Raw genomic sequence first — 17179 nt, 5'->3', positions numbered from 1 at the left:
TTTATTTTCAGAACCTCATATCTCATTTATAATGTAAGATTAAAACATCTAAGGTTATTGAGGAGATCTAATAGGTTAGTGTGTGAGAGCTCTTTGTGTAAGGCCTTGTAGACAGAAAGAGCTCTATAAATGATTGCCATGAAAAATAATCCCTACAGAATAACAACAATGGGAGATATGTAAGGCTAAAAGAAAATAGAGCCAAGTTATGAGAAATTCCCAAGAAGTGACTTAAATTGACATGGTAGGTGATAAAGACAAATGGGAATTCTTGTATACTTAAACATTGTTTCTATCTTTCTCCTGAGAGTTAGTTTCCTAAATTAGCAATGCTCTTCTCTTTACCTTCAGATATTAAGACAAAATGTTTAAAAATTGTGTGAATCTGTATTTATTCAAAACCATTATTCACTACTACCTTAATACTAGGACCTGTTCTAGATCCCACAAATATGAGTACGAACTATTTCCCATTGCACACCTTGTTACTGATATCCTCAGCCTCAAATCTGAAGTGGTAGCACTCATTAGATTGGCCAAAACAACTGGTTCATGGGAAGTTTGGTGTTTCTCTTGGAATGGGAATTAGACTCCCACAGTCCTAGACTTGGAGTTGACTTGGAGTGTATATAATCTCTGTTGCCCATGGAAGTAAGAACGTGTTGTCTATGTTCATGGGAGGCAATCTCTCTTTCCTGCTGGAATATCTCTGATAATCACTTCTTCAAAAAGGCAGTCACGATGAATGGATCAAGAAAATGTGGTGCACACACACACACATACACACTGGAATTCTATGCCTCCATTAGAAAGAATGACACTGCCCCATTTGTTAGAAAAGGGAAAGACTTGGAAAAAATTAGATTAAATGAAGTAAGCCAGGCCCAAGGAAGCATAGGTCTCTTGGTTTCCTTTATTTGCAATAACTAGTATATGTCTAGGATAATCTTACCAGACAAGCAGCAAAGGCCCAAAACTATGTACATGTGACCATATAAGATTATTCTAAGCAAAATAAACCCCCAAACAGGGACACAAGAGGTTTCAGCTTTCTTGCTGTAATTTTTAATGTACTTATAATGTACTATGTGATTTTTTTGTTTCTTTGTATGTTCTTCCCCCATGGTACAACCCCAGTTGTTACTGTATTTTATTCTGGTGTCCTGCATCTTGTGTACACATTTTTCTAATTTGGGGAGCAGGAGGGAAATAACAAGATGCTGAAATAAGGATACAGGCTGACCCATTGTTGCAATGAGATGTTACAAGACACTATGTTGAAAATGAACTTTACAACTTTGGTGGGGGGAGGAAGGAGTTGGAGAGGTGGAGCAGGAAGAGATGGCAGGGGAAAAACAAAGAAGGGGGTAACAATGCTCAATAGGAAATGTACTCATTCCCTTACTTATGTTACTGTAACCCCTCTATACAGTATCTTTACAATAAAGCATATATATTTAATAAAAAAAGAAAACCAAAACCTAAAAAAGTGGTCACATTTTTTTGGACAGTTTTGTCTTTATGTGTTTTCCCTTTTGGGGGCCAACTTTACATCTTTATTAACTGATTTTATAGGTGATTTTGGCTATAACTCTAGTTCATTGTCTTTCTATAATAACAAAAATAGAAACAGGGGACTCTGAAAAGCCTGTAGGATTTTATGATGCTTCTGGCACTTGTATACCACATGAGTGTGAGCAACAATCAGAACCCTTGTCTAAAGACAGAAATGGTGGCATTCTTCTGGTGGTGTCTGAGTGAGGGTTATCTTATTTAGCTCAGGACCTGGTACTCTGCAGGCTTTCAGTATTTTATCATCTATTCTCACTTAACTTTTTGGTTGTACTAGCATTTTGAGCTCAAGGCCTCACTCTTCCTAGACAAGTTCTGTTCCACTTGAGCCTTGCTTCCATCCCTTTATGCTTTAATTATTTTTTTCCAATAGGATTTCATTCACAGTTTTGCCCAGATTGGTCATGGGCCAAGATCTCATCTCTGTATTCTTGCTATCTTTCCTCTCTCTCCTTCAGTTTTTTCCAGTGCCTTTATATCTGGAACTCATAACTGAACTAAATAGTTCAGTCTTTACAAATTATCACAGGACAAATCAGGACTAGCAATTCAATCTCCCTTGATTTCATATTACCGTAACTTTTTCTAAGTGCTTTCCATAAAACATGATAAAGAAGTTGATTTTAGTTTATCTTGTATACAGAGTTCAGTTCTTGAGATGCGTTGACTCTTGCCCATGGATCCTCACTGATGAGAAAAGCTTAATTACTTATGTAGGAATATAATAAAGGTGACACCTTAAGTCAATGACTTGATTCTCCAGCTTCTGGAAGGTCTAGTTGGCCCCACTGAACACTAAAAGGCACTGACTTGTGTCATAAAGAATTTGAGATTACCAGAACAAGAAAAGTGTAAAGTTTGCTAAATTATGAAAGAAGGTATAGAAGATAGTTCCCCCCCCTTGGAAGCCCATTGTTATACTGGAAACAGCTCCTAGAAAGTAAATGTGGGTGGTCCATTTTTATGTCAAAATTGGTGAAATTGAGCCACAAGGTTCTCAGATATTTGGTTTGCCATTATTCTATGAAGATGTCTGAATATTAACATGTATGTCAATAGTGAGGAAGATTTCTATCTCCCATATAGGTGTATAATATGTAATTTTCTGGAGAATTGAATAGAATAAAAGTGTTTGGATAAGTGTCATCAACTCTTTATAGTTTCATTAGAGGCAAGGTATGGATGATTATTCTCTGGCTTTTAGATGGACGTGTACTGAAATTTATACATTCAACCCCCCTGTTCCCAGCTGTCAAGCTTGATCCAGAGCTACCATTAGTCTCCAGAATATTGACTACTGTTCCCATAACCATAGGAGCCAATTCATTAGGAAAGAGAGAGAAGTGGGGAGAGGCAGAGAGGGAGGGGGAGGGAGAGAGAGAGAGAGAGAGTCCAGATGTGCAGAATGATCATGGTAATCCTTAGCTTAGTCGTGCATGTCAGATGCTGAGGTAGGCACTTAGGATGCCAAGCATGAGCAAAACTAGAATTGGTGTGAAATATTTTAGTATTGACAACATATGAGGTAGATACATGCTGACTAGTGCTCATTCTGACAATTGGTAACTGTGAGTTTTACAAATGCATTAACATTTGCTGACACTTCTATCTCTCCCAGCCCCCAGTGGCTCCTTCTCTGAAGGGTTTTTAGTTTTGGACCCCTCTCATGTTTTCTGCCACACAAAACATGCTATGAATACAAATATATGTGGAATAAATAGGAAAAGAGGTGGATACTAGAAATTGAATGGAGAGCCGTGGTAGAGCAGGAATTGCAGGGCACAGTTAAACGACGACTATTCATCTGGTATAGGTTTATGTACCTGTCTTCAGCTAAAGAGTGAGTTTTGAGTATAGCAGAAGTACATTTGATTTACTTTCATGGAACATTTATTAAGTAGCTACTTTGAATCAGGATCTTTGCTAGGCATGGAGAGATCGATAAAACAGAGACCTTATACTGTAATAGCTCAGAGTGTAGCAAATGGAAGTGTGTATCATTCTCCTTAAAAGCCTCTTCTCTACTGAGAAGGTGAAGAGGGCCTAAGACTGAGAAGATGATCACAGAAAATACAATGTGCGGGGCTGGGGAGGTGGCTCAGTGGTAGAGTGCTTGCCTTGCATGCATGAGGCCCTGGGTTCGATTCCCCAGCACCACATAAGCAAAAAGAAAAAAAGCCAGAAGTGGCGCTGTGGCTCAAGTGGTAGAGCACTAGCCTTGAGCTAAAGAGCTGAGGGACAGCGCCCCAGGCCCAGAGTTCAGGCCCCATGACCGGACCCCCCCCCCCCAAAAAAAAGAAAATACATGTGCAATCCAGGAATATATCTGTCCACTTTAATAAATCACTTATTTGGTTTAATTTCCAAGGAAAATACAGCTAAAGCTAGTGAAAAAGATGTTCAACATCCTTGGAGCACAATGTTTTTTTTTTCTTTTAACCTTGGTGAAATAGGAAGGGCAAATGTTTAAAAATGTTTAATTATTAAAGTGTATCTTTCGCCTTGGTGAACTATTCCAATGGGACTCCAGGGAGATTCTTTCAACCTTTATAACAAACAGTCTCTTGGATTCAATATAAAAGCTATAAGAGGCAAATCTGGCTCAATTGTGGACATTTTGTAAAGAACATTGATTTTCCTACCACATACAAAAGACAGGTAGCATCCAATTAAGGGCAATTCTGTTAATTGCTTTTATGCCCTAATATCCTGACTTCCCAGGTCTCCTTTACTGCTGCCTCTTTTCCCATCTGCCACTACGATGTCTCTACTCCTTGGTTGGGGGTGGAGTTGGCAGGGAACCAATAGGGATATGGGAAAGCTGTAACTCCACTAGGAAACTGAACTTGCAACAACACTTATTCTAAGATATTTATCTTTTGCCTTCTTACAACATAAAGAACTTGCCATCAAATACGGCCCTACTCGTTGCATGGAAGGTTTGCTTTCAATAACACAGAATCCAACTCACATTGACATAATAACTAGAGGAAATATAATTGCATGTGTAACTGAGAAGTCCTATCTGGCACAATTTGACACAGAGTGTGCAGACAAATGTCTCCAGGACCCATTTCTTTCTTTCTCCTTGGCCTGCCTTGTTTTGGGGTTGATTTCAATACAAAGCTTGACTTTCTTATGGTCAAAACATTGAACTAATAATTGCATTACAGCTCTATGCCTTCACCTTCAGGAAAGAGAAAACTTTGTTTCCATGCCTTTAGAATTTTTAAGCTTTACTGTGGTAACACTGGCTTAGGGCTCTTTATTCTATGAGATCGGGAAGCAGGACTCTATGCAAGTGACATGCACTTAGTCCAGTTCACATTCAACTTTTGGTGACTGTCAATAGTTTCTTTATTATATGCTTCATGCTGTAAAGCTATCTGCAAATTAAATGTCTTCCTGTATGCAACAAAGGAAAAGTTTACCTTTACATTTTTATATACCTTCTATAGTTTTTCCTATATGCTTTTCTATTCCTGGTTACAGTTCTTCCAGTGACCTTTTTTGAGTTTCCTAAAGCAAGACTTTCAACCTCTGCCATCTTCAGGTTGTCATTTCTAAAGGAAGAAGGAGAATTTCTGTCTTACATCAAGATTTGTGCGCTAATGCAGACACATTTTTAAGTTTCAGAGGGCTACACAAATCCCTGGTGCTGTTACTATTGGTAACAGGATGGGTGGCTGCTAGCTCTGAGGCACCATTCTGGTCATTAATTCCTTACTTTCTTGAAGTTCTATAAAATAAAGGTCTAGGTACACCTTGGGAAATTGTCTGACCATACAGTACAGTTCCGAACCCATGGATGATGTGATAAATTTATCATTGAATCCTTATACTGATATCCTGAGATTTATAAGGCCAAAGCTATCAACCTGGCTGCAAAAATTCTCATAAATGTAAAAGCTAAGCAAGAAATAATCTATTTTAGAGTATCCCTAAGGTCATTCTAAGAATGTGGTACTGTGATACATTCTTTAGAACTAATTACATAAATGATATATCACTCTTAGCTATTAATGGAAAAGTAAACTACTAAAAATAAGAACTCACACTCAGGCATGTGCACCTAAGGATCAAAAGACATACTGTTGAGGTGGTAAGAGCCTGTGAGTTTGCAGCCATAGCAAACCAAGCAAAATGCACTTTGGCATTGTTAGGAAAACTCTAATTGCATTTCCTTTTCACCTTGACAGTGTGAAAGATGGGTTAATTTCATTGTGAAAGTAATTTGAGACTGACCTAGAAAGGCATTATCAAATATGTAGTACAGTTTATGATAGTATATTATCAATGAATGGCTACGCATGCCTCTTACCAATAAGGTCAGAGTAGAGCTGGTGAAAACAGAATTCTAGAATCTGTTCATTAGGATACCTGGTGAACATGGGCAGTTATACACATGACAAGTGTTGAGGGAGGATGGGAAGTTAAAGAACTAGTGGAGCAAAGACAGGATATAGATGTCAGTGTTCTGTGTACAGATTAGGAATTGTAAGGAAATGTTTACCCTAGGAACCCATTCTGGAAGCCAACAACCCTACTTCTGTGGCCTTTCTGAGGACTTAAGAAATTATTCCTATGATGGAGATTTACTCTGTGTTCTGTGTTGTCAATGAGCTAGATGCCTGGGTTCAAACCCTAGCTCTATTTCAGTCATACTATGATAATATGCCTCTCTATTTTCATTGAGAAGCTGTGAGTAGTAGTAGGTTATATATGAAGGTCAAATGAAGGATGTAAATCTATCGAACCAAGATTGACAGACAGGAAGCACCCCAAAATGTTGATTCCTCTTACTCATGAAATGATGACTCAGAAAATAACTCAAATAAAAGCATTCACAGAGTTCTTCTTATATAACTATCTCTGGTGTAAACATAGGTAAAAGGTGTATGCTCTGCCTTGATAAACTGACAAGAGAACCAGGAAAGTACAAGCAGTCCCAAGTTGTATTCTGTAAGCAGCCATGTCAAGAGTGCTACAGACCTATACTAGATATTGCAAATAAGGGAAACCATGGGACCTATGCTTCTTTGGGCCTGGCTTACTTCACTTAATATAATTTTTTCCAAACCTTTCCATTTCCTAACAAATGGGGAAATGTCATTCTTTCTGATGGAGGCATAGAATTCCATTGTGTATATATACCACATTTTCTTGATCCATTCATCTACTGAGGGGCATCTGGGTTGGTTCCATATCTTAGCTATGGTAAATAATGCTGCAATAAACATAGTTGTGCTGGTAGCTTTAGTGTGGTCTTGTTTGTAAACATTTGGGTAAATGCCCAAAAGTGGGATTGCTGGATCATAGGGGAGATCTATGTGAAGTCTTTTGAGGAACCTCCATACTGCTTTCCAAAGTGGTTGAACAAGTTTACATTCCCACCAACAATGAAGTAAGGTTCCTTTCTGTCCACATCCCCTCCAGCATCTGTTGTTATTAGAGTTCTTGATTTTTGCTGTTCTAACTGGAGTGAGGTGATATCTCAATGTTGTTTTGATTTGCATTTCTTTTATGGCTAGGGATGTTGAACATTTCTTCATGTGTCTATTGGCCATCCTTCTTTCTTCTTCAGAGAAGCTTCTCTTTAAGTCTTTCGCCCACTTATTTATTGGGCAGTTGTTTCTTTGAGGATTTGTTGTTGGGTGGTTTAATTTTTTGAGTTCCAAGTATATTTTAGATATGAGACCCTTGTCCGTTGTATGGCTAGTAAAGATCTTCTCCCAATCGGTGGGCTTTCTATTGATCTTGCCAGCTATGTCATTTGCCCTGCAGAAGCTCTGCAATCTTATGCAATCCCATTTGTCCAACCTTTCTTTGATTTGTTGTGCTTCCGGGTCTCTATTCAGAAAATTTCGACCTGAGCCAAGGAGACCTAGGGTTTCTCCTATTCCATCCTGTAATGTTTTCAGAGTGTCTGCTTTGAGTTCAAGGTCTTTGATCCATTTGGAGTTGATTCTGGTGCAGGGTGATATATAAGGATCTAGCTTTAGTTTTCTACATATAGTTAACCAATTTTGCCAGCACCATTTACTGAAGAGGCTGTCTTTCTTCCATTCTATTGTTTTAGCTTCCTTATCGAAGATTAGATGGCTATAGGTCTGTAGGTTCATTTCTGGGTTTTCAATTCTATTCCATTGGTCCTGAGGTCTGTTCTTATGCCAATACCAAGCTGTTTTGATTACTATGGCTTTATAGTAGAGTTTGAAATTTGGTATTGATATTCCTCCAGCAGTGTTCTTTCCATTGAGGAGCGTTTTTGCTATTCGGGGTCTTTTATTGTTCCATATGAATTTTTGGATTGCCTCCTCTATTTCCTTGAAGAATGAGGGTGGAATTTTGATAGGTATCGCGTTGAATTTGTAGATAGCCTTGGGAAGTATTGCCATTTTCACGATGTTAATCTTGCCAATCCAGGAGCATGGGAGGTTTTGCCATTTTTTAAGTTCTGTGTTGATTTCCTTTTTCAAGATTTTAAAGTTTTCATCATAGAGGTCCTTCACTTCTTTAGTTAAGTTAATTCCTAGGTATTTTATTTTTTGTGGGGCTATTACAAATGGAGTTGCTTTCCTAATTTCAGCCACACTTTTCTCATTGTTGGCATAATGTTTTTGTTTCTTTCATGCATGTGTTTCTAATGCATTTATAAGATTATTTCTTTGTTGCTTTGTATGTCCCTCCCCCACAGTGTAACCCCCGCTTTCACTATATTTGATGTCAGTATAACATGTGGAGGAGATGGGGACAAACAAGTCGTTTAAGGATTCAGGTGGACCTGTTGCAACAATGAGAAGTACAAAATGTCATGTCAAAACCAGCTTTACAATTTCGGTGTGGGGGGGAAGGGGGGTATAATTGGGTGGGGGGAGGGGGGTAAAATTGGGTGGGGGGAGGGGGGAGGCGGGGAAGGGAAGTGAAGGGTAAACAAAGGAGGAGGCTGCAATGCTTGGTAAGAAATGTATGCATTATCCTGCCCATGTAATTGTAGCCCCTCTGTACAGTATGTTCTCAAATAAAATAAAATACAATTAAAAAAAAAAAAAGAGTGCTACAGAAACCCTTTTCTTCTCTCTTTCAAAAGACAGCTGGGCTTTTGGGTGTTGAGAAACGTTGAAACCCGTCCATTTGGCGAGAGAATGGAGGGGGGGGGCTATATAAATAGAAAATGGTGGGAAGAGGTTTTATAAAGGGAATAGAAAAACCACCTGGATGTCTTCAAAATAGTGTAATTTCATAGCTTAAAATGATTTGACCCTGATTCAGAAAGTTTCATCAACTGCAAAAAGGAGAATCTGGAGAACTCCAGGGGCTTCTTCTTCTGAGTTTCCATGGAACAAATAGCTCAAGATCTTATTTTCCCTCCTATCCAGAGCCAAAGTGGGGAAACACCCAGAATATTTCAGATACGTGGTCATGAGTTCATTTTGGACCATTATTTTAACGAAAGTATGCTGGAAATAAAATGCTACAGAGGAGAAATAGAATAAAAACTAAGTGTCACTTAAGTGTGTGTGTGTGTGTGTGTGTGTGTGTGTGTGTGTGTGTGTGTAAGTTCATGTTTTCAAACTTACAAGTAAGAAAAAATACAGATGTTAGGGCTTATCTCATATGTAAGATGACTCGAGTACCAGCTTATATATATAAATCATGGAAGAACGTGTAGAGCATCTTAGTGACAAACCACCATGCGTGAGGGGCAAAGGAGCACATCAGTAGCTTCTATCTGAGACAGCCCCAATAGGAAGTGAGATCTAAGAACCAGCCTGCAAATGCACCCTTGGTTAAAAGTGTGAAAGACCAATAAACGCACCACTATCTTTCCTATTACTTTGATAAGGAAGAGCATAATTGGGTTGCCTGGGGGATGAAATCTTGTGGTTCCAGGAAGTTAACTCTATCCCAACAATCTCTTTGTACTCATCTGTTTCTTTCCTTCAACGACACCAAGCAGTTTGTTATTTCCTGCTTGTTCATCTCTGTTCCCAAAGTTCCAGGAGCCGACCTAGCAAACAATTGTCCAGTTTTTCCCAGAATATAGTAGTCCAGTCATGGATGAGTCATCCAAGCTGGTGAGTTCTGTAGTCCCGTCACATTTCCTCAGTCCCAGGGCTGCTCACCCTTCAAATGCTCCAATTGTTTCAATGCAAAGTTCCTTTTGTCCTGGAGCAGGGATTTTATTTCTCCAGGTCTAGTGGATGGAGTCAAGTCTTTCATTTCTGGCTTAGACACAATGACAGGTTGTAGAAAATATCTTGGAAAAAGAAGCTACCTGTGATGCCTATTTAGGGTAAGGTCAGTTCAGGTTTTTTTTTTTTTTTATGGAAGATAAATTATTCTGGAAAAACTGGACGACAGCCTTCTCTGGAGATCATCCAGCCATCTTGCAGATGGGGGCTGCCTTTCTTTTCCGGGTGATGGTGTGTGTCTTTTTTGTGGTATTGGTTGTAGCAAGAGTAGAAACCTGTCTGGTATCCATAGAATGTAACAAGCCACTATTGGTGTCTTTCTGGCCAGAGGGTAGAGGCTCAGAAAGGACTGGAATGAAGCAAAAATCAGATTCCATAAAATTACCTTATTTCATATAATTCCAATAAAGTTCTGGTGCTTCTTTCATGTATTAGTGTAAGCCCTGCTAAAGTCCAGGTTTCAGAGGGTTGAAACATTCCAGGGAAAATAGTGGGCTAGACAGTTAATTCTGTACCTTTGGAACGTGTCTTATGCCTGAGGATGATCTCTTACGGAGTATTCTTATTTTCTCACCTGAATTCACACTATCAAAACTCAAATCTATCTATCTTCTTCTGTTTATGTCATGGCATATTTGGTAGATTATATGTTTCTGCAGCCCTTTGCCTTTCTGCTAGATGTAGCTCTGCTTATCCAGTTTTGGGGCAACAATGGTGTAGAACACAGCACCATCGTGCAGATTGGATCATTTCATGGTTTCTGGGAAAAGGAAAAGTGCTTTCCAGGGAAAAGCAAAACGCTTGTACTCTAAGAAGGGTTCAGAAGGCTAAAAGGCTCAAGACACTTGGCTTAATCTAGATATCCCAGTCCTTAGGGCTACCCTATAACCTACTTCAGATCTTTCTATCTCAAGACTCAGCTCTTTACCTTACTAGGGCTCAGATTGTTGGCAGATGAGATTCATTGAGACTGTTCATTTTTCTTTGCAATTTTCTGCTTCTACAATTTGTATTACTCTACGGAGCTGCCTATGGCACCAGCAACTGAAAGTGTTCTTCAATTTGTCACAGATATTTCTGGATTTTCAATCATGCTTCAGACTGGCATTCCATAGCACTAGACATTCTATATAGGTGTGTGTATGCATGTGGATGTTATCTTTTGTGTCCCTCTGAAGAACTCATTACCCCACAATTCACATCTTCTTTGCTGCCAGATTGATTAAGCATCCTTTGTTGATTTCATTACAAGAAGATAGAAGTCTCAATACTAATAGTGCAACTATATCCCTCCTCCCAACAGCAGTTGAGTTTTTATAGCCATAAGAGCAGTGGGAAATGCTATTTTCCTCTACTTTCTAGGAGTCTGCCCTGTAAGACCTATTCTGTTACAAAAGTCTTGGAAATTATTTTGTAAGACAGAGTCCACAATAGAAAGTAACTGTTAGGCTTAATTAATTATGCTAATTAAGTACCACATAAAGGTGGCATGAGTGAGGGGAAGGTAAAAGGAACTGGGGAGCGTAGGAAATGAGGTAAAACAATGTGTTAACGACACTGGCTCCTTCTGTATGCTAAGCAATGAAGAGACCTAGTTAGTCTTGCTGAAGATGTGCCTATTTGAAATAGGCATGTGTTTTCTTTCTCTCTTCCTTCCTTCCTTCCTTCCTATCTTTCTGCCTTTCTTTTCTCTCTCTCTTTTTCTTGATAGTACTGAGGTTGGAACTCAGAGCCTCATTCTTGCTAGACTGGTTGTTTACAATTTGAGTAATGCCTCCAGCCCTGTTTTTTGCTGATTACTTGAGATATGGAGTCTACAGAACTTTTTCTGCCAGGACATTTCTTAATTTGCAATTTGATAGCTCTCCACCTCCTGAACAGATAGGATTAAAGGCATAAGCTACTGGGTAACAGGCTCTCTTGATCATTTATTGTTATCTCTGACTAATTGAATGGAATATTGACATTGTTCATCTTGGAAAGAACCAGAGAAAATTATCAGTGGGTTCTTTTCCTTCTTCCCTATCAGTCCAAGTATTTACCATATGGAGGGAACTCAAAGCACATCTGATTTGGCTTTGTCAGTTACCTGAGAAGTCCGATTCCATCCTGTGTTTTGGATTTTCATCTGATCCAGAAGTAAAAGAGTCAGAAGACCCAGAAACTCCAAGCCTTCAACTGGTCTATCTCAGGGCATGAACCTCCCTAGGCCTGTGTGGGGACAATGGTTCATGTTGACAGCTCAGAGAGAGGTAATGGGTGTAGGATGAGGCTCTGGAAAATCTGAGAAGGGATGCAAATGTATCCAGTGCATAAAAATTTGAAAGAAAGCATTGGGATATTTCTGAAGGAACAGAAATGCATGTAAACCTCAGGTTATTGTGGTTTATACTGACGTGTTTTTACCAGAATTTGCTCACAGTGTCAAAAATCTAATCATAAATAATTAGAATTTATATTTATTAAATACCTGTTATACATTAATTTTTGTACACAACTCATTATATGTCTTTTCTTCTTTTTTATTTTTTCCCCTCAGAACAGCTCATGAAGTAAGAGCTATTAATTCCATTTTCAGATTAGGAAGATAAAGATCAAAGATTTGAAAAAAAACCCCAACAACTTTAGATTACTACTAAGTCAGGGAGTCATAACTCAAACCCACAGCCATGTGATTTTAAAGCCCTCTTCCTAGACTAAACCTTAATTGCCCTATCTGGATTTAGTTCAAAGAATTTTTTGGAGGTTTTCTTTTTCTCTCATGCAAATACATTTCTATGCCAGGAGCTCTTACTGCACAAAAGGGATTTAAAAATTCAGCTTTGGACATACACTAGAGACACCCTCAACTACAAGCACTAAAGTGTTTATCACAAGGCTAGCCCATGCCCCTTGGATAAGATATGTCTGGCCAAGAGCATGTGTTTGGCCTGTAGTACCCTAATTTCTCATGGAGAAAACAAACAGCCAAGATTCAGAGGTCAAGCAGGGCTTCTTTCAGACTGAACCCACAGTGAGGGCCAGTAAATGCTTTGCCAGGGTAAGCAGCCTCCGGGAGAGAGAAAAATGGGTTCTGTTATCATTGGCCCAAGTGTGTGTATCTGAATGGCAGTTTTCCAACTCAAGCTCTGGAAACAATCTTGTGTTTCGCCCACTTACAATCCAGCAGTCATTAATCTCATTAATTGAGTTGATCACAGGCTCTTTATTAGTAGTATTTTTCTCTCTAGTCATGATTTCTTTCAACCCCAGAGATTCCAGCTGTTCTTTATTTGCATATTAAAATGTCATAAAATTATTTTTGGTAAGAGAATTTCCTTTAAATTTTTTAAATCAAGACTAGTTTTCCTATTATCCTGAAATTATCATTTATTTTACCTTATTAATGACCAAAACCAATTATTTTTATGTATACTTACTTATTTTCTAGGTGGTAAACTGTAAGTCCTATTAGGACAGGAAATATTGGTATTTTCTGTCATATTTCCATTACATGACACATGTTGGGTATCTGATATATGCCCCTAATTTTTGATTTTGAGCAAGTAAACAAAATTCCATTTCTTAATCAATAAAAGCAAGATCACATCATGAACTTGGCCTTTGCTCTCTGAAATAGTAAGCACATACAAATGTTTTAGGTCATCTCAATTGCTTTATCAATTTATCCATGTGTTTATTAAATTGTAATTTATGTCTCCGTTTCAGAAGCTTCTTAATTCCACACTAATCTAGGTTGGTATAATCAGAAGGTAAGGAGTAGGTTGCTCTGAGCCTCAGCTCTGAGAGGAGGGAGCCAGTCAGTACATTGTGAAGGTAGTTAGCATATAGACTGATGTCTTTTACAAGACTTTTTCCCACTCCACAAGTTAACATATACTGAGATGACATGTAATTAGTGGTAATTATGCAAGTGAGAAAAGCACAACTTTTTAATATTTTAGCTAATGGCTATGCCAGTGATTTTCATGCTAGATATGAGTTAATGATTAATTGAGATGATTATTGTAATAGTAATGGGAAAAGAGATGTACAGAGAGATTAATTAGGAGTAAACTTTAGAGAATCTGCAATGTGTAAGACCAACTAAGAAGAGGCACAATTCTATAATAGAAAGAAAACCAGCTTTGGAGCTACAGAAGTGGATCTGTTGAATTGTTTGAACCATTGATTGATTGATGCATATGTTCACTCAGTACAGACAGTCTCCTACTATGTGTCACGACTCTGGTTTTTTTTTTATATACAACCATGATGAAAAGGAAGGGTGAGTGTCCACAGGGAACTTCTTTTCTATTATAGGTGGTATTGTGAATACCATATGTCATGATCTGATTTTTTTTTGGAAATAAGGTCATTGTAGGTATAGTTATTTAAAACTAGAGGATACTGATGAAGTAGTGTGAGCTACTGATCTGGTATGGCCAATATTTTCCCTGTGGAAACCTGGACATGCCATATGTACAGGGAGAATACCACCTGGTCAGAAAGACAGACATCCTGATAATGCTGATGCCCCACATCATCAGCACCCAGGAGAAAAGCGTGTGACAGATTCTCCCTCACAGCCTTCAGAAAAAAACCAAACATCCAACACTTTGGGCTCAAACTTCTCCTCTCAGAGACCTGTGATACAGTAAATTCATGAGTTTAAACTACCCAGTTTGCAAAACTTGTTATGGAAATTCTCTCAAAATAGTACAAAATCAAATGATGAAGATACTCCCAAACGAAGTAACAACAACAAGGAACAAGGACATCAAACCTCCCTGCTAATATCTTCTTGCCACATCCTCAGTTTCTTGTGTGAACAGATGTTTTTCTGAGCTACTAATTTTAATTTATTACTATTTTTTGTTTCCTATTTGGGAAAATTCATCTTTGTGTTAAGAATACAGAAATGTTATTAAATATGCCTTCTCATTACTGACATCTTTGTCCATAATTAACGACTTAACCTGGTTAAAAATAATTCATTGACCAGTTAATTATTGTGATTTTTATTTAAAGAATGAATGTCCTTAAATAGTAAATCTATCATAGGAAAGGTTAGGCCATCAGATGTCCTTATCTCAACCCCAGAACCCAGAAAACAAATCGAGGACTACTTTCTCTCTGTACTCAGTGGTACCTATCTCAAACCATCCTTCCTAGATAGCAGAAGCTGCTATTGGGGTCATCTCTCTTTCCAGATACTCAAGCTCATCACTATGATCTTAACTCTTACCAGGCAGCTGACTTTAAGTGTCAAAATGTACTGTTTTTACTCTCCCTAATTTCCTTAAGGACTTTTATGCCTTTTAGTAATTATTAATATGTGTGTGTATGTGTGTGTGTGTGTGTGTGTGTGTGAATATTTAAGTCACATGGGATTCTACCTCAAACTCAAAGATTCATGATACTGCCTTGCTAAGTCTTTACTCTCAGTGTGTCAACAGTTGTCTGGTGTGTGTGTGTGTGTGTGTGTGTGTGTGTGTGTGTGTGTGTGTGTGTGTGTGTGTGTGTGTGTGTGAGCGCGCACACGTGTGCACTCAAATATTTATGAAATAGAAAAGTAAATGAATAAATATACCATCATATTCTTTCATATCTCTTCCTGCTTCTCAGATTCTAGCATATCACATAAATGAATATAGGTAAAGATAGAAGAAATATATTCATATGATTAATTCTTTCTCCCCCACCCATTCATGAAGTTTAAGTTCTGGTTTCTTGGCCAATAGATTTCAGAACTAACATCAACCAGTTCTCTTCACTCCTTCAACCATCCCACAGATAAATACTCTGAACCTTAATAGATCAATCTCAAGACTGAATGAGTTCAGAGTTGAATCCTCTGTATCAATCAAACTTATGCTGGCCCTGATGATTTATGGAAGGATATATACCAATGTATGACACATGGAGAATCTCAGTATTGAGTTCTACTTCTTTTCAAGTTAAAAGTAGGATTTAAATACTAATGTGATTCAAAATTTGAATGACAAATCTTATAAAGAAAATACTAATTTACAGAAATAAGTTTCATATATCAAAATACTAAAAAAATCCAAGAGGCTTTATAAATTTTATTTTTAAATTGACACACAGTAATTTTACATATTCTGCAGTACAGTGTGATATTTCAAAGCATGGACAGAATATGTAATAATCAGAGAAGTATAATTAGTCTATCCATCAACTGAAACACTTACTTTCTCTTTGGGATGAGAACATTTCAAATTCTGGTTTTCTAGTTATTTTGAGGTATATGCCAAGAAATTATTAACTATAGATACTAAAGCATTTTAAGAATGCAGATTGCTGTCTTTCACAAACTAACTCTACGTTTACCCCCTATACACAGAGATGCTAATTCAGAAAGGTCTGGTGTGGTGCTCAGAAGCCTGCTAATGGTAGTGAAGCAGAGATAAGACTCATAGAAAGAATGCTTTCAAGTATGTGATACTGGATATTTGTAAAAATTATTCCTTCTTATTTAGTATCCTTTAATCAATTCAGCATGCTGGTTCACCTTGTCCTAAAATATGATTCTGTCAAGAAATGATAATATTACTCTAATTATATTGCCATTTCTCTCTTGCTTTATAATTTATAGGTTAACTAAGTCATTTATTATTCATTTATTCATTCATCAAACACATTGAGTGCTTATGAAGCACCAGGCTTTGGAATTCTGAAAAGACTTGTATATATCCGTTCAGTAGCTTATACACCTGGGGACAATAGACACATGTCAAGAGGCAGGAGCAATGTGATTTTCTGGTACTGTGAATAGGAAGGAAGATGGTTATCTATCTATCTATCTATCTATCTATCTATCTATCTATCTATCTATCTATCTGTCTGTCTGTCTGTCTGTCTGTCTGTCTGTCTGTCTGTCTGTCTGTCTGTCTGTCTGTCTGTGTCTGTCTGTCTGTCTGTCTGTCTGTCTGTCTGTCTGTCTGTGTCTGTCTGTCTGTCTGTCTGTCTGTCTATCTATCTACTTACTTACCTCTCTATCTACTTTATGGTGTGAGGAGTAAGAAGAGAGGTATGTGTCAGAAAAAACTGCACAACTTTTTAATAATAATGATAATTAGATTAATGATAATAGTTATTAATTTAATAATTATTAGCAGCGGAAGTGATTGTGTTAATATTGTTCCTGTAGAAAAAGCAAAGTTGGTGTCAGGTATCACCTTATGATGTATGATGGCCTTTGTAAATGCTTTTGGTGGTGGTGCCCCTGTTAACATATGCCAATTGATTTTAAAATATTACAAAATTAATGGACCCCTGTTATTATAGTGTTTTACCAATTATAGTGTTTTACCAATGAGAATTCACAACAACAGGTAGAGTCATATTGTTTATTGTTTTATCATTGCACATGAAGAGACTTTTGTGTCTCAGCACCATCACTTGAATTT

Source organism: Dipodomys merriami, unplaced genomic scaffold (assembly GCF_024711535.1).
Source record: "Dipodomys merriami isolate MVZ:Mamm:240054 unplaced genomic scaffold, mDipMer1.0.p SCAF_4, whole genome shotgun sequence".
Lineage (NCBI taxonomy): Eukaryota > Metazoa > Chordata > Mammalia > Rodentia > Heteromyidae > Dipodomys > Dipodomys merriami.
Note: the sequence above shows the minus strand (reverse complement) of the source record.